Source organism: Hippocampus zosterae, chromosome 14, assembly GCF_025434085.1.
Source record: "Hippocampus zosterae strain Florida chromosome 14, ASM2543408v3, whole genome shotgun sequence".
NCBI classification, from domain to species: Eukaryota; Metazoa; Chordata; class Actinopteri; order Syngnathiformes; family Syngnathidae; genus Hippocampus; species Hippocampus zosterae.
In genome coordinates, this window is record NC_067464.1 from 17,123,019 (window position 1) to 17,142,092 (window position 19,074).

Below are 19,074 nucleotides of genomic sequence, written 5' to 3' on the forward strand. Positions count from 1 at the left end.
CTAGAGGTAAGCAGTACTCTATGAAACATCACTCCCCAGTCTACGAGACCTCAGTCAATGCAACACGTGTTCCATTGCGCCCAACCTGCGGGCCAGACGGCACTGATTTTATGACAGGGGTCGAGGGCCGGATGAAATTCGACCGCGGGCCGGATTTGGCCCGCGGGCCGGACTTTGAACACGCCTGACTTAGAGTGTTCAATCAGCCTGCCACGCATGTTTTTGGAATTTGTGAGGAAACCGGAGTACCCAGAGAAAACCCACGCAGGCATAGGGAGAACATGCAAACCCCACACGGAAAGGCCAGAGCCAGGATCAAACCCACGACCTCTGCACTGTGAGGTCAACGGGCTAACCACTGGAACACCGGACCACCTTATTATTATTATTATTATAATTTGTATTATGATTATTATTATCCATGACCCGAATCGCTTATCCTCACGAGGGTCGCGGGTGTGCTGGAACCAATCCCAGCTGTCTTTGGGCAGGAGGCGAGGGAGCATGGCCGAGGGATTCAATTGGGCCTGTTTTTAATTTGAGATTGACAACCCTGGTCTAGTCCCTCATTCCCCACAGGATGGCGAACTTGTTTTATCTGTCGGCTCAACAGTGATGATTCTTTCATTTGAAATCATCTGATACTGTAAAAGCAAACACTGTGGCTATTTTACTGTCCTAGCGAGGCATTTATTACAATGATTCATCAGATCCTGTCCGATGCAGTGCAGCAAACTATAATCATCAGATTAATAACTCTGGGAATCCCCGAAACATACTAGAGAGCAGTGTAAGAGTTGTAGATGCCTCTGAAATATTATGCTTTGTAAGATAATTTAGGATAATTCAAGAGGCCAGGCACTAAGGCAGTGCACGTGCCATGTAGCCTACAGTTTGTTGAGCCTTGCACCACACCGAAAGACCCTGTTGTAAAATGAATTCAATCATTTGCTTCAAAATACATAAAACAATGTTTGAATATACAGTAAGTGCTGAAAACATGTCCAAAGACTGACAATAATTTAGCAAAAATTTAATTTTGGCAGCCTTATTAGCAACACTGTTCTCTGAGGTGTGTCAAATTTACAAGACTTTATCTTTTTTTTTTTAACCTGTGAAATGTAATCCCTAGTTCCCTTGTTGTAATTGTACAATGTTGTGTGCAACCGCAGCACAATATATCCTTTGTGTTTGTATTTCTTGCCATCCTCACACAGCGAATGAACTGACGCCTTTCACCCTCCTCGCTTTGCGTTGCCATAGGCACGAGGCCCAAAAGAGGAGTTTCATATCCACCATCCCTCTCTGTATTGCGGTTCAATAATTGCTGGTTCAGTGCATTGCAGATTTTTATGATGGGATTTGGCATTTTATATACACTATAGATTTGTTTATTATCATAGTGTTAAAAATGAATGAATAAATGAATGAGTGAATAATTTAAAGCAACTGTATCAAAAATAATTGAAGTGGTTGCTCCGTTGCATATTTATTTATTTATTTATTTTCCCCATTATTTGCATTTTATTCTGATTTATAACCTGTTCCCTGTTCGATTCCGGCTGCGGCCTCCCTGTGTGGAGTTTGCAAGTTCTCCCCGGGCTTGCGTGGGTTTTCTCCGGGTGCTCCGGTTCAGGGTGTCCCCCGCCTACTGCTCGAAGACGGCTGGGATAGGCTCCAGCACCTCCCGCGACTCTAGTGAGGATCAAGCGGTTCGGAAAATGGATGGATAAAATAATACGCCTACATTAATATGACCCAGATATAGAGTATTAGCTTGCTTTATCTCTAGAGCTAATTCATTCAAAAAGAAAGCAAACAGGGTCGGGCAAAGTACATCGCATGCTTAACTCAAAAACATGTAACAAACCCGCCAGTAAACATCAGATTAATTTCAACAGGAGCCGCTGGATTTTAACACAAAGTCTGACATGCTTGATAAAAATCCTCCCCCAACCCTTCTTCGATTGGTTGAAAAGCAAGCGTGTTCCTGTTTACCTCATCAAATGCTTTTGTAGATGGATTAAGATTAATCCCTACATAGTTAAGGGGTATTTTGTGGTTGTTGATTTTGTTGGGGTGACTTTCTGATTGTCTTCACAATAGATTTTAAACCAAACACACAAATCGGTTGGGGTCAAAATAATTTTTCAATATATGAATGAGGATAATGATTTTGGGGCTTCATTTGGAAACTTTTCAATTCCTGATGCTTTATTTAAGTGTGCTTTGTCTGTAGCCCCTTTTACCTCCTCCAAGGAAATGTCACTGTTGAAAAACATATTTGTACAGAATTCTGATGTATTTATATGGATCTGCTTTTCATTGAATGTGCAAATGTCATTTACAAATTTCTCATTAATAACTATCAATAAGAAAATGAAATGAATCTGCAATTTTCCCCGTTTACCAAGTATGGCTACTTCTAAAAATAATTTGGGTTGTATTTGGCCAGGATTCGCCTTTTTAAAGCTATTTTGGTTGGGCAAGAAATGTTCCATATACCGGTACTCATAAATATCTCAAAAATATATTCAATGTGTAAATAAGCTTTGCTCCTATTATGTCTCTGCTGTCCTTAATTTAATAACGACAGCTCTGCATTCAACACCATCATCCCGGAACTCCTCACCTCCAAGCTTCTCCAGCTCAGTGTGTCCCCTATGATCGGCCAGTTGATCCTCAGCTTCCGCATGTGCAGGACACAACAGGTGAGTCTGGGAAGGACAGCCCCATCAATATGCACCATCAGCACTGGGGCTCCCCAAGGATGCGTCCTCTCTCCGCTGCTCTTCTCCCTCTTCACGAATGACTGCACCTCAACACACCAAGCTGATATCGAACCATGCGCACCAAACCAGCAGACGTTCAAACAGCTTCTTCCCTCTCATCATTAAATCCCTAAACAGTGACTCGAATCTATAGTGGCTCTTTGCATTTTTGTAGCTCCAGCTCTCTACAATTGTCAGTGATCAATATTCCACAGCATAAGACACTTAAAAGCCCACAAGGACTTTTGGTATAATTGCACACTGAAAGTTGGACTACAGTTACTGCTACTGGTCACTTAAAAAAATGGTACAATGATTATCTGCACCAACTGCACAACCGCCCTAGGTATTGTATTGCACCACTGATCACTTGATCTGTCATTGGGTGGTACTCCTGCATGACGGCACCCTGACATTACGAGTCTTCTTGTACTTATATGTCGTGTTTTTGTTTATTGTAGTTGCTTGTTATTGCAATGCTAGTGTAGCCTATTCTACTGGAGAAAAACTCCGTGTGTGTTTTACATGTGCGGCCAATAAAGATGATTCTGATTCTGATAAAGAAAACAGCAAATGGTGGTGGTGGTGGGGGGGGGGGGGGGGGGGTCAAAAAATTTGTCTAAAACTTGGTTAGTCGACCTAAAATCTTTGGCCACTGTCCATAGTTACCACAATGAAATGAAGTGCAAAAAGAAGAAAAAAAAAGTGCCTGTTGTCGTCGAGCTCCACAGAGGATGGTTTGGGCACTCCATTCTTCAAGGAAAGCTTGGGGTAATATTTACATACTTTTGATACACTTAACATGCAGTCAACATAATGCCTCCTGAGCTACATAATGTTATGCGTTCATGATTATATCAAAAGTGCAGGGATATCTGCTTCCCAAAGTCCTCCAGCTTTTCTCCAATTTCATTGTTCCACTCATTTTTCTTTTCCTCCGCCGTTGTGCGTGTGTATAAATGTTGACAACGGAAGGCAAGGCGCAGTTGCATGATGCAATCCTATTGATGGATGTCAAGGTTTTGCGGTGCAAGGTTCTTGTTGAACTGTCATGCTACATGAAAGATAACCTCCCTCCCCGCAAAAATTGAACATTCTAGACCAGGGGTGTCCAAACGTTTTGCCAAGGGGGCCAGATTTTATGTGGTAAAATGTCGGGGGGCCGACCTTGGCTGACATTCTTTACATTGAACAACAATATTGTTCAACAAATTTTAGTAAGCCAGTCTGTTTCACATTTCCATTTTTATTTTAATTTCAACAATCTTAAGAATTTCTTTTGGTTCATTTGAAACAGGTATATCACATGCAACTGCTTATTCACTTGACTTTTTCTTAAACAGAAGTCTCCTGAGTGCAAATTGATTGATTTGAAACATAAGATGTATCACCATGACTTTTCAATAGTCACAAAACCTTTGACTCGAACAACAGGGAAATGAACAAGCAATACACATATCCACAACTGCAAGGATCATTTGAAATATGACATAGAAAGGCGCCCACAAATAAAATGTATTATTATTATTATTATTATTATATCAGTCAATATAAACACGGAGTGATGTCTTGTTAACTCGTGAGTGATGCCCTCTAGTGTCTAAATGCTATTACTCATTTAGTGAATGCTATTACTCATTTAGCCACTAGAGGGAAGCAGTACTCTATGAAACATCACTCACCAGTCTACGAGACCTCAGTCAATGCAACACGTGTTCCATAGCGCCCAACCTGCGGGCCAGACGGCACTGATTTTATGACAGGGGCCGAGGGCCGGATGAAATTCGACCGCGGGCCGGATTTGGCCCGCGGGCCGGACTTTGGATATGCCTGTTCTAGACTCTAGGGGTCTGCAACCTTCATCATCAAAAGAGCTGATTTGATCTTCCGCCAAAGAAAATTAATCTGGACCGGCAAAACATACCACAGCTTTTGCAATTTTAAAATTTGTATCAAGCAAACAAAATTGCCCATTACAACCGCAGAACATAAAAATCAGTGTAGTGTGATGTTGGCCTTCTTTGAAATTAATGACGCAGTGGACTATGCAGACCTATTTGAGTCCTTTTATATTTGTGTCATATTTAAATTCAAATTAGACCACTTAAATATGAATAAAACATTGAATTGAGCCTTGGCACCTTTTCTTTTGTCAAGTCCATTTCGGTCTCGCTCTCTTTAGGTTTCTTTCTCAGCCATCAAAAAAAAAAAAAAAAAAAAAAAAAAAAAGAAAAATGAGGAGAAAAAATAGTCTATAATATTTTTTTCCCACCTGGTTAATGTGACTTCTGTTTCTGGAGTTCGCTGTGAGCGATTTCAACAAAAATCGGCACATACCAAAGTACACCAAAAAAAAATATGGATCTAGACCATTGATTCCCAACTCCTGTGCTGCGACACATGAGCGTGCTGTGAGGGATTATCCGATGTTTCACAGGAAAATTGACCAATGTCAATTATTTTGACAAAAGATTGGCTGGCAGGCAGTTCAGGGTGGACTCCGCCTACTGCCCCAAGTCAGCTGGGCTAAGCGGAACAAAAAAATTTATTAAAAAAAAATATACAGTATATATAACCAATTTTTATTTAATGCATTAGTCAACAACACATCGTAACAGGCATAACAATCAAATGCAGCTCTTCCTCTAGAATGACAGGTGCACAATTAACCGGTGTATCCACTTTTTGTGAATCATTTTGCTCAATGGTGTGCCGAGAGATTTTTTTTTCAATGTTTTATATGTCACTTGGCTCCAGTGTTGCCAACTCCTCAGGAAGGAAAGTAGCTATTGGCTGTCCTAAAAGTCGCTATATGACACCATCACCCAATTTGCGTCATTGACCATGTGCAGGTAAAGTAATGGACGCTGTAGAAGAGGAATAATGTTGTGGAATGGACAACAGGTGAGTAAAACAAACACCCTAAATGTGTTGAGAATTACAAATGAACTTTCTTCTTTTGATTCTTGTTTCTTTTATGGTCACAATTCCAACCCTCCTCTTTTATCCGGGCTTGCTAGCGGCAAAAGTGACTCAATAGAGCCAATCAGATGGACTTACATGGTTATTTTTTTAGGTTCATTTTTGTTTTTTAGTTGTTTAGTTACTTTATTCATTTATTGAGTTAATTTAGTTGGGTTTTCTTCAGTTGGGTTTTGTCACAACGAAACTTGAATATCCATCCATCCATTTTCTAATCCGCTTACCCTCACAAGGCTCACGGGTGTGCTGGACCCTATCCCAGCTGTCTTCAGGCTGTAGGCGGGGCAAAGAATGGGAATGGAAGAAGCATTTTAAAACGGTACACGTGAGACTGTTAACACGCTGCTAAAAGTGCGTCCCAAGCCTCCACATCAAGTCTCAACTGAGGTAGGCAGTGATTTGCTTGTCACAAACGTGTGTTTACTCTTTTGTTCATCTTAGGGGTCCGTTTGCTCATCAGGGGATGCGTCTGTATGTCCGTGTGTATGCGGTAACGGGTCAATCGTGGGAGGTTGTTTAAAAAAAAGGTTGGACACCCCTGATCTAGAGCATGATTTTTGAGGAGGGCTGCAACAGAAGCAGTTTAAAGATAGAGGTGACAGGTTCATGATCGGAGTTGATAAGAATGCCCATTGTGTTGTAGAGGACAGGCAGCGAGGTGGAGGCCTTGGAAGCCGAGTTAATGCAATAATTTGCTTTATGTCCAGCCCCAAAAATGTCTCCATTAACTTTCCGAATATTCATTCATTCATCTTCCGAGCCGCTTGATCCTCAATAGGGTCGCGGGGGGTGCTGGAGCCTATCCCAGCTGTCTTCGGGCAGTAGGCGGGGGACACCCTGAATCGGTTGCCAGCCAATCGCAGGGCACACAGAGACGAACAACCATCCACGCTCACACTCACACCTAGGGACAATTTAGAGTGCTCAATCAGCCTGCCACGCATGTTTTTTGGAATGTGGGAGGAAACCGGAGCACCCGGAGAAAACCCACGCAGGAGAACATGCAAACTCCACACAGGGAGGCCGGAGCTGGAATCGAACCCAGTACCTCTGCACTGTGAAGCTGACGTGCTAACCACTGGGCTACCGGGCCGCCCCACCTTTCCGAATATTTTTACAATATTCTTCCATCCATTTCCAATAGCATTTATCTTGTGGTGGGTCACAGGTGGGCTGGAGCATGAAAGTGGTGGACTTTGCCCTAAACAGGTCATCAGTCAGTTATGGGGCACTTATGAAGAGCGCTGACATTTCTGTTATTTCATTTCTCTTTCTGTTCGTGTCACCTGTTCCTGTCTTTCATTTCCTGCCTGCCCTGGTGGTCCACACACCAGTGTCTCATAGGCTCATCATTCAAGAGGATATTTAGTTTCTCACTTTGGCTCCAGTTGTTTTGTCCCATTTGTTTTTGTTCTGCATCCTCGCTCGGTTTATTTGTCATCACTTTTTGCCTGCCTCCAACACTTCAACTCGCAGAAAGGACATGCGGCTCTTAATGCTCTTTTCACTCTGAACTTGCAGCACGCAGTTGTCAATTCTATTCATTCTGTATGTAGTCAGGGTCGGACATCACAGAAGGGAGCATTGTTGCGTGGCTCCAACGAGACGGTAAATCACGTGTGATGAAAAGATTTGACTTTCGAGTGGTGCCGTCGTGACGTCAGAAAGCGTTTTCAATAGGAGAGTGGTTTACTGCTCGGAAGGGAAGGAAGGGGCCGGTTCAGCAGGGTCATTCAGCCTTATAGTTCATTTGAGCATTTCAAGGCTAGAAATCTTCAGTGGTACTTCAGTTTACTCCATGCTTCAACCAGGAATTTTCCAAAGGGAACTTTGGAAAGCACAAGTTACTCTCTTTCAGTCAAGCAGAAAGAATTATTTCCCAAATTTATGAACCAATCTTATCAACTCCTTCCTAAAAAGCCAAAGAAAGAAGGGGAGTTAGTCAAAACATGCAAAGGAGAGCGAGGGAGGAAGAGGGACGGGATGGGGAATGTTTATATGCGGTCATATGTATGATTTGGCTTTTTGCAAGTAACACTCAAAATTTGGGGCCGTTAGCCTCTGACTGGTTGGCCAGCCCTGCCCTACATCATGGTGATATTATGGTTCTTTTCATTATATCATGCTAATCAAAGCCTTAACAAACAAAATTATGTAATTTGAGAAAAATTTGTGCAAAAGATCTTTCCCTACCTGTACCGTGGATGCCAGATCAATCGTTTGATTGGCTGTTTTTTTTCCAGCATCTAGTGTTCACAGGACATTTGCTTTTGTACTGAACTCCATTATTTAAGTCAAATGATAAACTGCGTTGTTGCATCTTTCACAGATGAGAGATTGGATTGGATGACTGGACAAGCACACGCGCATACACATCCTTGTTATCACTGTTTTCATCGCTCTGATTCTTTTTCCCCCCGTGACGTGGTTCGATAATGCGGAGCGCAACGGCGAACCGCGCAGCTGGTCATTGTTCGGCCACTTCGTGGTTCCCCCCCCGCCCCCCCCCCCCCCGCCCTTCCCATTCATCCTCCCCCTTATACATGTTATGTCTTGTGACTTGTTGTAACTGTCATATGCTTATTCATGTGCTAGTGTCTTTTTTTATCCTGGACTTAAATTATCCTTGGAAGAGGATAGTTCGAGCGTGTTTTTTTTCCCTCTCCCTAGCCAGAGTTTTTCCTTTCTGAATTCTGATTGTAATTTCCCCATTGCGGGACAAATAAAGGATATCGTAATCCTAATCGGGGGAGAAATAGTCAAAATAGAAGTCTGCCATATTCCCATGCATTACAAACGTCGAACAATTATTTGTAGTCCACCTGAAAAATACTAAAAACTTTGAGTGCTGTATTTCAGAATTTTTTTTTTTAATTATCATTAGTATTTTTTAATCACTGATTTTTCCTAAATCATCCCGTCTCATCTCAACCTGGCACATTACGTAGTTCATCTCAAATATGCTAAATTAACTATCGGTAAATGATTTCTTTCAGGAAATTTGGCCAACATAATGTAATCATTGTCATCTAATTATGATTTTCATACTTGATGAACCACTGACTCAGCATCAGTATAGGCTAACTCACCAATATTGTTGAAAGTCCAGATAAGATATTTCTCATCAGGTCTGACACATGAGTCACACTTTGGCCGCATCTAATTGCTGAGTCATCCTGTAATGTAATTGGGAAATGTAAATGAATGTAGGCTGAAGAGGAGCCTTGGAGCAGAGGAAGTATATCGATTATGGAGTGCAGAGTCCCTTTTGTTTTTTGTTTAAATAAGAAAAACATTATTTTAGAAAAAGCATCATCATTCACCATAAACTCAGTGCCTTTTGGGAAAAGTGATCCAATTCTGTGACTGCCACACATTCATTTATATTCAGGCCTTTGACAAAACAAAACAGGCATGCAAACATTTGGAATGAGACCAATTACATATGCATTAAGATCCAAATCCCATGATGAGGTTTTTTTATACATTTCCGTATGTTTGTATGCCAATCCATCAAAACATAAAAGCCATAAAGTCTTTATGTGAAACTCTCAGATGTCTGGAAGGATTCAGGGCAGAACAAGGATTCCACAAGCATTGGCAGAGTTAAGAAGCTTTGAACAAAATATTGATTTATAAAAACGCAAGACCGACAAAGTACCACGAAGGACGCTGGTAACAAAGAACCAGGAAAAGGCGAGAACAAACCAAAAGCGCTTGCAAAAGGCAAGGAGCAAGAAAAACTTGCTTGTCAAGGACGAGAGAATCCAACACACAAAGAACATAAATCGAGACTGCATAACCAGAATACTTACAGAACAAAATTATTATGAAAGGCGAAGGCTATGAGGAAAAAATATCGAGAACATAGAGAGAATTGAGGCACAAGTGGACAGAGTCTTTAGCAAGTAGTGATGGGTCCATGAGGCCTCATGAGGCGTGTCGACACACTGACACACTGTGTTGATACTGTGCTGATACTGTGTCACTGACCACTGCCACCTGCTGGACCTTCAAGATCCCTGCATCCAACCCACTCAACAGACTTTACTGACTGATAATTTTTTTGTATATTGAACATATAAAATATACAATTCGGTAATAAATTGGCAAAAAGTGAAGGTAAGATATAAAAAAAGGAAAAGAAAATAGTCATCATCACAAATATGTGATCAAAGGAGTAGAAAGAAGTAAAAAAACCCTAGAGTCCTACCCCTTCTTATATATGAATTGATCATTTTTCAAAATAGAAAAGAAAGTCTACATATCAACAAATGCTTTTACCCTTATGTATGCTGTACTAATACATTTTTACATTAGGTTTGTATATACAGTACATACTCTTTAGAGCACATGTATATGTCGATTTTCTCATATTCATAATGGATGCTACATTTCATTAATATATTAAATAATCTCATCAATGTATTCCTGATGTATTGCTATATTTCATGGGTGTATCGAATTTATTAGCTTAATTCTGATTTGTGTAGTTGTCTTGTACTACTCTCAAATTCATTTTTAATCTCAGCAAGAGAGTTACTCATTTTACTGGTCCATTTCAGAATCATTCCACAGATTTACACCTATTACAGATACACTCCTTTGCGTGATGTTTGTTCGTGTTTTGGATTTTTCTGTATAGGTTAGTACCCCTTAAATTATGACAACTTTCTCGAATTTTAAAAAGCTTCTGGATGTTTTGGCAAAGGAGGTTATTGTGTGCTTTGTACATTAATTGGGCGATTTTGAAGTCAACCAGGTCATGAGATTTCATTGTTTAATTTGATAAACAGTGGATTTGTGGGTTCCGTCTATTTGGAGCCAGTGATTGTTCTGATTGCTTTGTATTGTAGTTTTAAAACAGTGTTTTACTGGCATTTCCCCATATTTCCACACAATAGGTCAAATATGGAAGTAATAAAAGTGTGTACAAGGATTTCTTATTCAGCACATCCTTAGTTTTGGGAGGATCCCTATGGTTTGGGATATTTTTCTTTTATCATCTATTATGTAGCTGCCAGCACGGTTTTGCATCTACAACTGTTCCAAGACATTTTCATAAGGTCATTCATCGATTTGATGAAGTGTATACAATATCATTCACATCCATGCATTTATTTTGCAACATTCAATGTGTTCAAATAATGTGAAGATCATTTGAATGAGGATGCTTGTGGGCTTTGATTTCACATTTTTATTGAGAAAAATAAGATGCTCCAATGTTTTAAACTTCAGCCTGTTGCGTCTTTTACAAGCAATTTCTCCTGCTGTGAAGAACACACGCTCACAAGGGACGGATGTGGCTGGCGTACAAAGGAACTCCTTTGCGAAGTGGGACAGGTTTGGGAAAGAAGTGTGTTGGTCCTTCCAGTACAGCTGCTTCCTGGAACCTTGATTGTCAAACATGGAGTGGAGAGTCAACCAATAATTACTGATTGTCAATTAATCATCAACATAGCAACCGTGAAAAGATGAGAACGTTTGTATACCTGGCGTAATACCGGGTGCATCGCGAACTTCATTCTCATGCTTGGCCCGATAATGCCTCAGCATGGTGGAGGTGCTTCTGTTGGCGAATTGACTTGGCAAATTCGACATTTCACCTGTAATGAAATGTGAATAAGAAGTAACTAAGAGTTACCTTGAAATGTATTCGGATTAGAATGGTACAACACGTCAATAATCTGAGAGGCACTCGGCGAGTGCCTCTCGCCGAGAGGCTCTCGGCGACAGAAGGCGATTTGAATAAATAAATAATACCTTATTCTCCAGGACATCAAAATGGTCCCACACGGCGGATGATTTGCGTCTCTGCTCCATAATCGGCAAGGAAGGCAAGGCACGAACACGAAGTCTGCACTGACACGAGCTTCGACAAGCGAGCGTGAGTGAGGTCTGGCTTGTTTCGGCAGGTGTTCCTTATAAACACTGTGTGGCGGGCTTTTGCTGCGTCAACGCCCTCTGCACTGAGTCGACGCCCCCTGGACTAAGTGGCGCAGCCTGTACTGTGCCAAGCAGCCGATGCAGTCTAAACTGCACCGGTGCAGTTCATGTGTCAATTAGCAGCCTGGACTGTGTCAACGCAGCCGATGTGTCAATTAGCAGCCTGGACTGTGTCAACGCAGCCGGTGTGTCAATTAGAAGCCTGGACTGTGTCAACGCAGTTCACGTGTCAATCACGTGACGTAATGAGCCAGCACATGCATCGACACGTGGTTTGCTCTGTGTAGTGATGGGTCCAGCGACACCAATGCATTGACACATGCGCCGGGCTCACAGAGCAAACCACGTGTCGATGCATGTGCTGGCTCATTACGTCACGTGATTGACACGTGAACTGCGTTGACACAGTCTAGGCTTCTAATTGACACACCGGCTGCGTTGACACAGTCCAGGCTGCTAATTGACACATCGACTGCGTTGACACAGTCCAGGCTGCTAATTGACACATCGGCTGAGTTGACACAGTCCAGGCTGCTAACTGACACGTGAACTGCACCGGTGCAGTTTAGACTGCATCGGCTGCTTGGCACAGTACAGGCTGCGCCACTTAGTCCAGGGGGCGTTGACTCAGTGCAGAGGGCGTTGACGCAGCAAAAGCCCGCCGCACAGTGTTTATAAGGAAGTGGGTTTGGCGACACAATGCCACTTGCCGAAACAAGCCAGACCTCACTCACGCTCGCTTGTCGAAGTTCGTGTCAGTGCAGACTTCGTGTTCGTGCCTTGCCTTCCTTGCCGATTATGGAGCAGAGACGCAAATCATCCGCCATGTGGGACCATTTTGATGTCCCGGAGAATAAGGTATTATTTATTTATTTATTCAAATCGCCTTCTGTCGCCGAGAGCCTCTCGGCGAGAGGCACTCGCCGAGTGCCTCTCAGATTATTGACATGTGTTGTACCATTCTAATCCGAATACATTTCAAGGTAACTCTTAGTTACTTCTTATTCACATTTCATTACAGGTGAAATGTCGAATTTGCCGGGTCGAATTGTCATACACCAACAGAGGCACCTCCACCATGCTGAGGCATTATCGGGCCAAGCATGAGAATGAAGTTCGCGATACACCCAGTATTACGCCAGGTATACAAACGTTCACTCATCTTTTCACGGTTGCTATGTTGATGATTTAATTGACAATCAGTAATTATTATTGGTTGACTCTCCACTCCATGTTTGACAATCAAGGTTCCACGAAGCAGCTGTACTGGAAGGACCAACACACTTCTTTCCCAAACCTCTCCCACCTCGCAAAGGAGTTCCTTTGTACGCCAGCCTCATCCGTCCCTTGTGAGCGTGTGTTCTCCACAGCAGGAGAAATCGCTTGTAAAAGACGCAACAGGCTGAAGTTTAAAACATTGGAGCATCTTATTTTTCTCAATAAAAATTTGTGAAATAAAAGCCCACAAGCATCCTCATTCAAATGATCTTCACATTATTTGAACACATTGAATGTTGCAAAATGAATGCATGGATGTGAATGATATTGTACACTTCATCATCAAATCGATGAATGACCTTATGAAAATGTTTTGGAACAGTTGTAGATGCAAAACCGTGCTGGCAGCTACATAATAGATAATAAAAGAAAAATATCCCAAACCATAGGGATCCTCCCAAAACTAAGGATGTGCTGAATAAGAAATCCTTGTACACACTTTTATTACTTCCATATTTGACCTATTGTGTGGACATATGGGGAAATGCCAGTAAAACACTGTTTTAAAACTACAATACAAAGCAATCAGAACAATCACTGGCTCCAAATAGACGGAACCCACAAATCCACTGTTTATCAAATTAAACAATGAAATCTCATGACCTGGTTGACTTCAAAATCGCCCAATTAATGTACAAAGCACACAATAACCTCCTTTGCCAAAACATCCAGAAGCTTTTTAAAATTCGAGAAAGTTGTCATAATTTAAGGGGTACTAACCTATACAGAAAAATCCAAAACACGAACAAACATCACGCAAAGGAGTGTATCTGTAATAGGTGTAAATCTGTGGAATGATTCTGAAACGGACCAGTAAAATGAGTAACTCTCTTGCTGAGATTAAAAATGAATTTGAGAGTAGTACAAGACAACTACACAAATCAGAATTAAGCTAATAAATTCGATACACCCATGAAATATAGCAATACATCAGGAATACATTGATGAGATTATTTAATATATTAATGAAATGTAGCATCCATTATGAATATGAGAAAATCGACATATACTTGTGCTCCAATGAGTATGTACTGTATATACAAACCTAAAGTTGTAAAAATGTATAAGTACAGCATACATAAGGGTAAAAGCATTTGTTGATATGTAGACTTTCTTTTCTATTTTGAAAAATGATCAATTCATATATAAGAAGGGGTAGGACTCCAGGGTTTTTTTACTTCTTTCTACTCCTTTGAACACATATTTGTGATGATGACTATTTTCTTTTCCTTTTTTTATATCTTACCTTCACTTTTTGCCAATTTATTACCGAATTGTATATTTTATATGTTCAATATACAAAAAAATTATCAGTCAGTAAAGTCTGTTGAGTGGGTTGGATGCAGGGATCTTGAAGGTCCAGCAGGTGGCAGTGGTCAGTGACACAGTATCAGCACAGTATCAACACAGTGTGTCAGTGTGTCGACACGCCTCATGAGGCCTCATGGACCCATCACTAGCTCTGTGAGCCCGGCGCATGTGTCAATGCATCGGTGTCGCTGGACCCATCACTATTAGCAAGGTTTAATAATCTGACAGCCAGTTGTCGGTGTAGCATGGCTTTATAAAGGCAGTAGGTAACGAGGCCTGATGCGGCACAGGTGCCAGTCATTATTGACGCCTACTCTCCAGCTGGTGACTGAAAAAAACAAAACAGTGCCATGCAGCCAATCAGAAAGCGAGGTGATGAGGCGACAAGGACATACGGTGGGAAATCCTGTCATGATTTGTTTTGGGACCAACAGGTGGCACTGTAGGGCTCCCCCAGCAGTTGCACACCTGTTGGTCATTATGTAATTATTAGTTGTATAAAAGGACTCCTGCCCGAACACTCAGTTTCGGGTCACTGTTTGCTCTTTACTACTGTCATGTTCGTTTGTTTGCTGTTGCTTTTTGCTGCTGTCATGTTTTGGTCATGTTTTTGTTATTGAGAGTTTTTACTTTCTGCCATGGTTTTTGTTGGTTACTTTGGATTTGTTTTGTTTTCATGACTTTGTTTTGGATTTAGTTTTCTGTGTTTTATCAATACACTTCTTCAAATACACCCTGCTCCTCCCTCCTGCCTGCTTTTTGCGGTCCACCACCACCTTGCTACGTGACAAATCCAAAATCAAAACAGTCATGATGCAACAGAAAATCCCTGCTTGAGCCGTCTCCACTCCTTTGACCAATGCCTTTTCTTTTTTCTGTCATTGTTTTTCTGCTAGAAAACCACAAACTATCACCACTGCCTCCTCTTTGTCGACCATGTTTGCTTACTCTGAAGTCACGTTCCCCATCGCGTTTCCCGTCTGCCCTGGGAATATTCATGAATGAAATTGGCTTGTGTGTGATGTGTTGGCTTTGCTGCGTGGGAGCACATGCCGTGTGTTCAAAATTGTTATACCGGTGATTTTCTTGTCATGTGTGCGGTTTCTCAGTTTTTGGAAGTCTGTCATTTTCATATCTTGCCATGTGAAGCAGGCTTTTGGCAAATCAGAAATGGAGAATTGAGTTTTCCTCTGCTATGGAGACGAAGACACGGCACACTATTGCAAATAGTCGATGAGAGAAACTGAAAAAAAAAACATTTCAGCAGATTTATGGAATACCTCATAATGAAAATGCATTTTGGCAGGTGCACATTGGACAAGAAATCACATGGGAACGGTGAGTCATTTGAATAATTTTTGACAAATTTACCAAAGTTTATAGTTAAACTATTCAAAGGTAGAGATTGCATAATATTTGCCGCCAACTCAATTTGAGTTTGGGAAAAGTAACTTCTCCATGGACCAGATCTAAAATTGCTAAAAGCAATAGACACAGCACGTACTCATGAGCTACAGCAAACACAGATGAAAAGAATGGCTCATGAATGTCAAGTAGGCAACATGCAGTCAACAGCAAGATGGTAAGACAAAGTGCCAGCAAGTCGTTTGACAGGCAAAAAAGCCAGAAAAAGGCCTGTGGCATATGTGGAGGTGATAACAATAGAACAGAAGAATGACCTGTCAAAGGAAAAAAAAAGCTCCTAAATAAAAAAAAGGCCAACCACCAGGCAAGTAAAAAAATCCCTAGACACAGAATTGTGCAAAACCCAGGGAAGTCTACACTCAACTCTACTCAATGAGATTTATAGAGCACTTTGAAACAACCACTGCTGTGGAATTGGGACCACAGAATCGACAACTGCTGTTCAAGTCGGATACGAGAGTTTCAGTGCGCATCAACCCAGAATCTTATGAATAACTCTATTGGCAAAATCAAACTGTAATTCGACTAGCCCTCGCACCACCATGATTTCTATGCATGTTTCTGGCACTGCAGAAATACAACATAACTCTCATCTAAAACATCAGCAAGGAGATCCCTGTTGCTGAGAAATGATCCAGAAAATCCATGGATGATCAGGACAGTGTCTTATCTGAAGCCGTGGAGACCCGAGTACAGATTCATTTCAGTGCAGCACCTGTGTGCACAGACAACGTGAATAACATCTGAACAGCAACTGCTCAGAAGGAACAACCAGTGGCGTTTTCTAGCCTGTGCTACGCGAAGTGTTTTTTTTTTTATTGAGAAAAATAAGATGCTCCAATGTTTTAAACTTCAGCCTGTTGCGTCTTTTACAAGCAATTTCTCCTGCTGTGAAGAACACACGCTCACAAGGGACGGATGTGGCTGGCGTACAAAGGAACTCCTTTGCGAAGTGGGAGAGGTTTGGGAAAGAAGTGTGTTGGTCCTTCCAGTACAGCTGCTTCCTGTGCTACGCGAAGTGGTTTTCTATTTGCAACGTGACATGTGTTTGCACTAGAAATTTGCACCCCCTTGCGCAGGTTATAAAAGCGATACAGGCCTGCAGTGGGACATTGTGGGTCTTGGTGAATTATGGATAATGTAGTTACACTTGTCGTGAACGTGGAGAGGAAAAAGCTATCAGGTGCAGAAGAAAAGAGGATAAATGGGCAAATAATGCATCATGAAGAAAGCTTTATTCCTTTTGACTATACTATGTTGTTATTTTATGGATGAGGTGGGGGGGTCCTCTCATGTAAACTGTAGCACTTAACGGCCACCCTGCAAAGTGCTTTTAATAGCCTGGCCGCTTATGTTTATTTACTTTTGTGGGGCTGGGGGTATAGGTAGGGGGGGGGGCTTGGGGTTAAATGAGCTGAGATCAGATAGATAAGTAAGAGCATATGGGAGGACGTTTGCAATTACTGAAAATAACAACGTGGCATTGTTTATTTACCCCTTGCTAAGAGGCTTGCAAGGAAAACAAACATTAGAAACAATGAACAAGGCCTTTGTGGAAAGGTAATATCAAATGTAAGGGGCCTTCTGAGGCGCAAATATCAACGATGCAACCAGTGTAGATGATATTTCAGGCCATTGAAGGAAAGAAGGAGGGGGAAAAATCTGTCCAGAATTCCCATAGATTGATTTTGTTGAGAGAATAGCTCAAAGAGGGTAGGTTGCTGGTAAGGGAGGAGGATTATTTGTCTCATCATCTTGACTCCTGTCAGTCACGGGGAGTCTCAATGACATTAGTTGTTTCTCTTTTCAGCAACAAAATATAAAATGAAATAGAATTGGGTAGTTGGTGGATGTAAGTGCATAGCATCATTTTGTTGAGTTCAGCTGAACAAAAAAAAAAGCGAGAATGGCCAGCAGGGGGCGGTGCAGCCATGCCTCACTTGCTTACCCTGACCGCATGTTCGCTCATACACGGTGCACACAGGACACACGTGTGTATGAGTCATCAATAATAGTAGGCCTGACTAATAGGTTATACCGTATTTTCTTACAGGAAGATATAAATATTCATTCATTCATCCAATTTCCAAACCGCTTTATCCTCACAAGGGTCACGGGGGTGCGAGAGCCTATCCCAGCTGTCTCCGGGCAGTAGGCGGGTGACACCTCTTTCTCAAAGTTGACTGCTGGTACTGCTTTGCCATGTGGTTGTTTCTTGTATCTCTTATGATGTTGACTTATTTTCAGGGTGTATTGATGCCCTCCATGTTTGGGTTGCCATTCAGGGACTTGTTTCTGAAGATGTTGTTGTGAATTTCTATCACGAATGCCTCCATGTCTTCTCTGGGGTTTGTCAGCCGTCCAGATGTTGCTGCATACCTGCAGTATTCTAGTCAATTATAAGGGGTCTTTTAAAGTGCTTTTTGGCTGCCTAGATTTCTTGAGCAATCCCTTGCCAAATTGTATGTTATTGTGGGTAGGGTCTGCGATTGGCTGGCGACCAGTTCAAGGTGTTATTCCACACCGAAAACACCTTTGAGGCCAGTGTAACGATGAGTCTTGAACGCAAACAGCAGGACAAGGATTTCGTCTTTTCTATTTAATCAACAAGAAATGTAATAAATAAATAAATACATACATAAATAAATAAAACATGTCTTTGTCCCTGTGTCTCTGTTTTACCTTAATTTGTTTGGTCAAAAACTGTATTGTTTCATTCATCCATTTTCTGATCCGCTTTATCCTCCCAAGGGTCACAGGGCGTACTGGAGCCTATCCCAGCCGTCTTCGGGCAGTAGGCGGGGGACACCCTGAACCAGTCACCAGCCAATTGCAAGGCACACATTGTCGAACAACCATCTCTGGTCACACTCACACCTAGTGACAATTTAGAGTGTTCATTCAGCCTGCCACGCATGTTTTTGGAATGTGGGAGGAAACCCGAGTACACAGAAACATGCAAACTCAACACAGGAATACCGGAGCTGGAATCAAACCTGGTACCTCCGCACCGCGAGGTCAACGTGCTCACCACTGGCCCACCGGGCTGCCACAAATGAATCTAATATATGCATAAAATTATCTGGATAATTATTTTTACGAAGTTTTGAAATATGCTAATACAATAAATCAAGACTGCATAATATATGGAACACACTACAAAAACTGACCCTTATTAAAATGGCTCCAACACTGCCTACTGCCCAATCACAGCTGGTATAGGCTCCAGCACACCTGCGCCCCTCGGGATGATAAGCGAGTTGGAAAATGGATGGATGAATTGTGTTCAGATATTGGCTTTCTGCCTGGTGTCTCCCATCTTGGTGCCATTAAATTCATTCCTTCGCAGGGTGGGGTTGGC

The 19,074-nt window shown here is 41.8% G+C and overlaps 2 long non-coding RNA genes across 2 annotated transcripts in view; both read right to left on the reverse strand.

Moving 5' to 3' along the window:
- LOC127614559 (uncharacterized) overlaps positions 1-19,074 on the reverse strand; it is a 135,832-nt gene that overhangs the window by 48,717 nt on the left and 68,041 nt on the right. The gene's annotated exons all lie outside the window — the stretch shown is intronic.
- Positions 11,059-11,907, reverse strand: LOC127614557 (uncharacterized). Its single transcript, XR_007966600.1, has 3 exons — positions 11,517-11,907; positions 11,246-11,359; positions 11,059-11,146 (listed from the first exon to the last, which is right to left on the reverse strand). It is a non-coding gene; the product is annotated as an uncharacterized LOC127614557 (long non-coding RNA).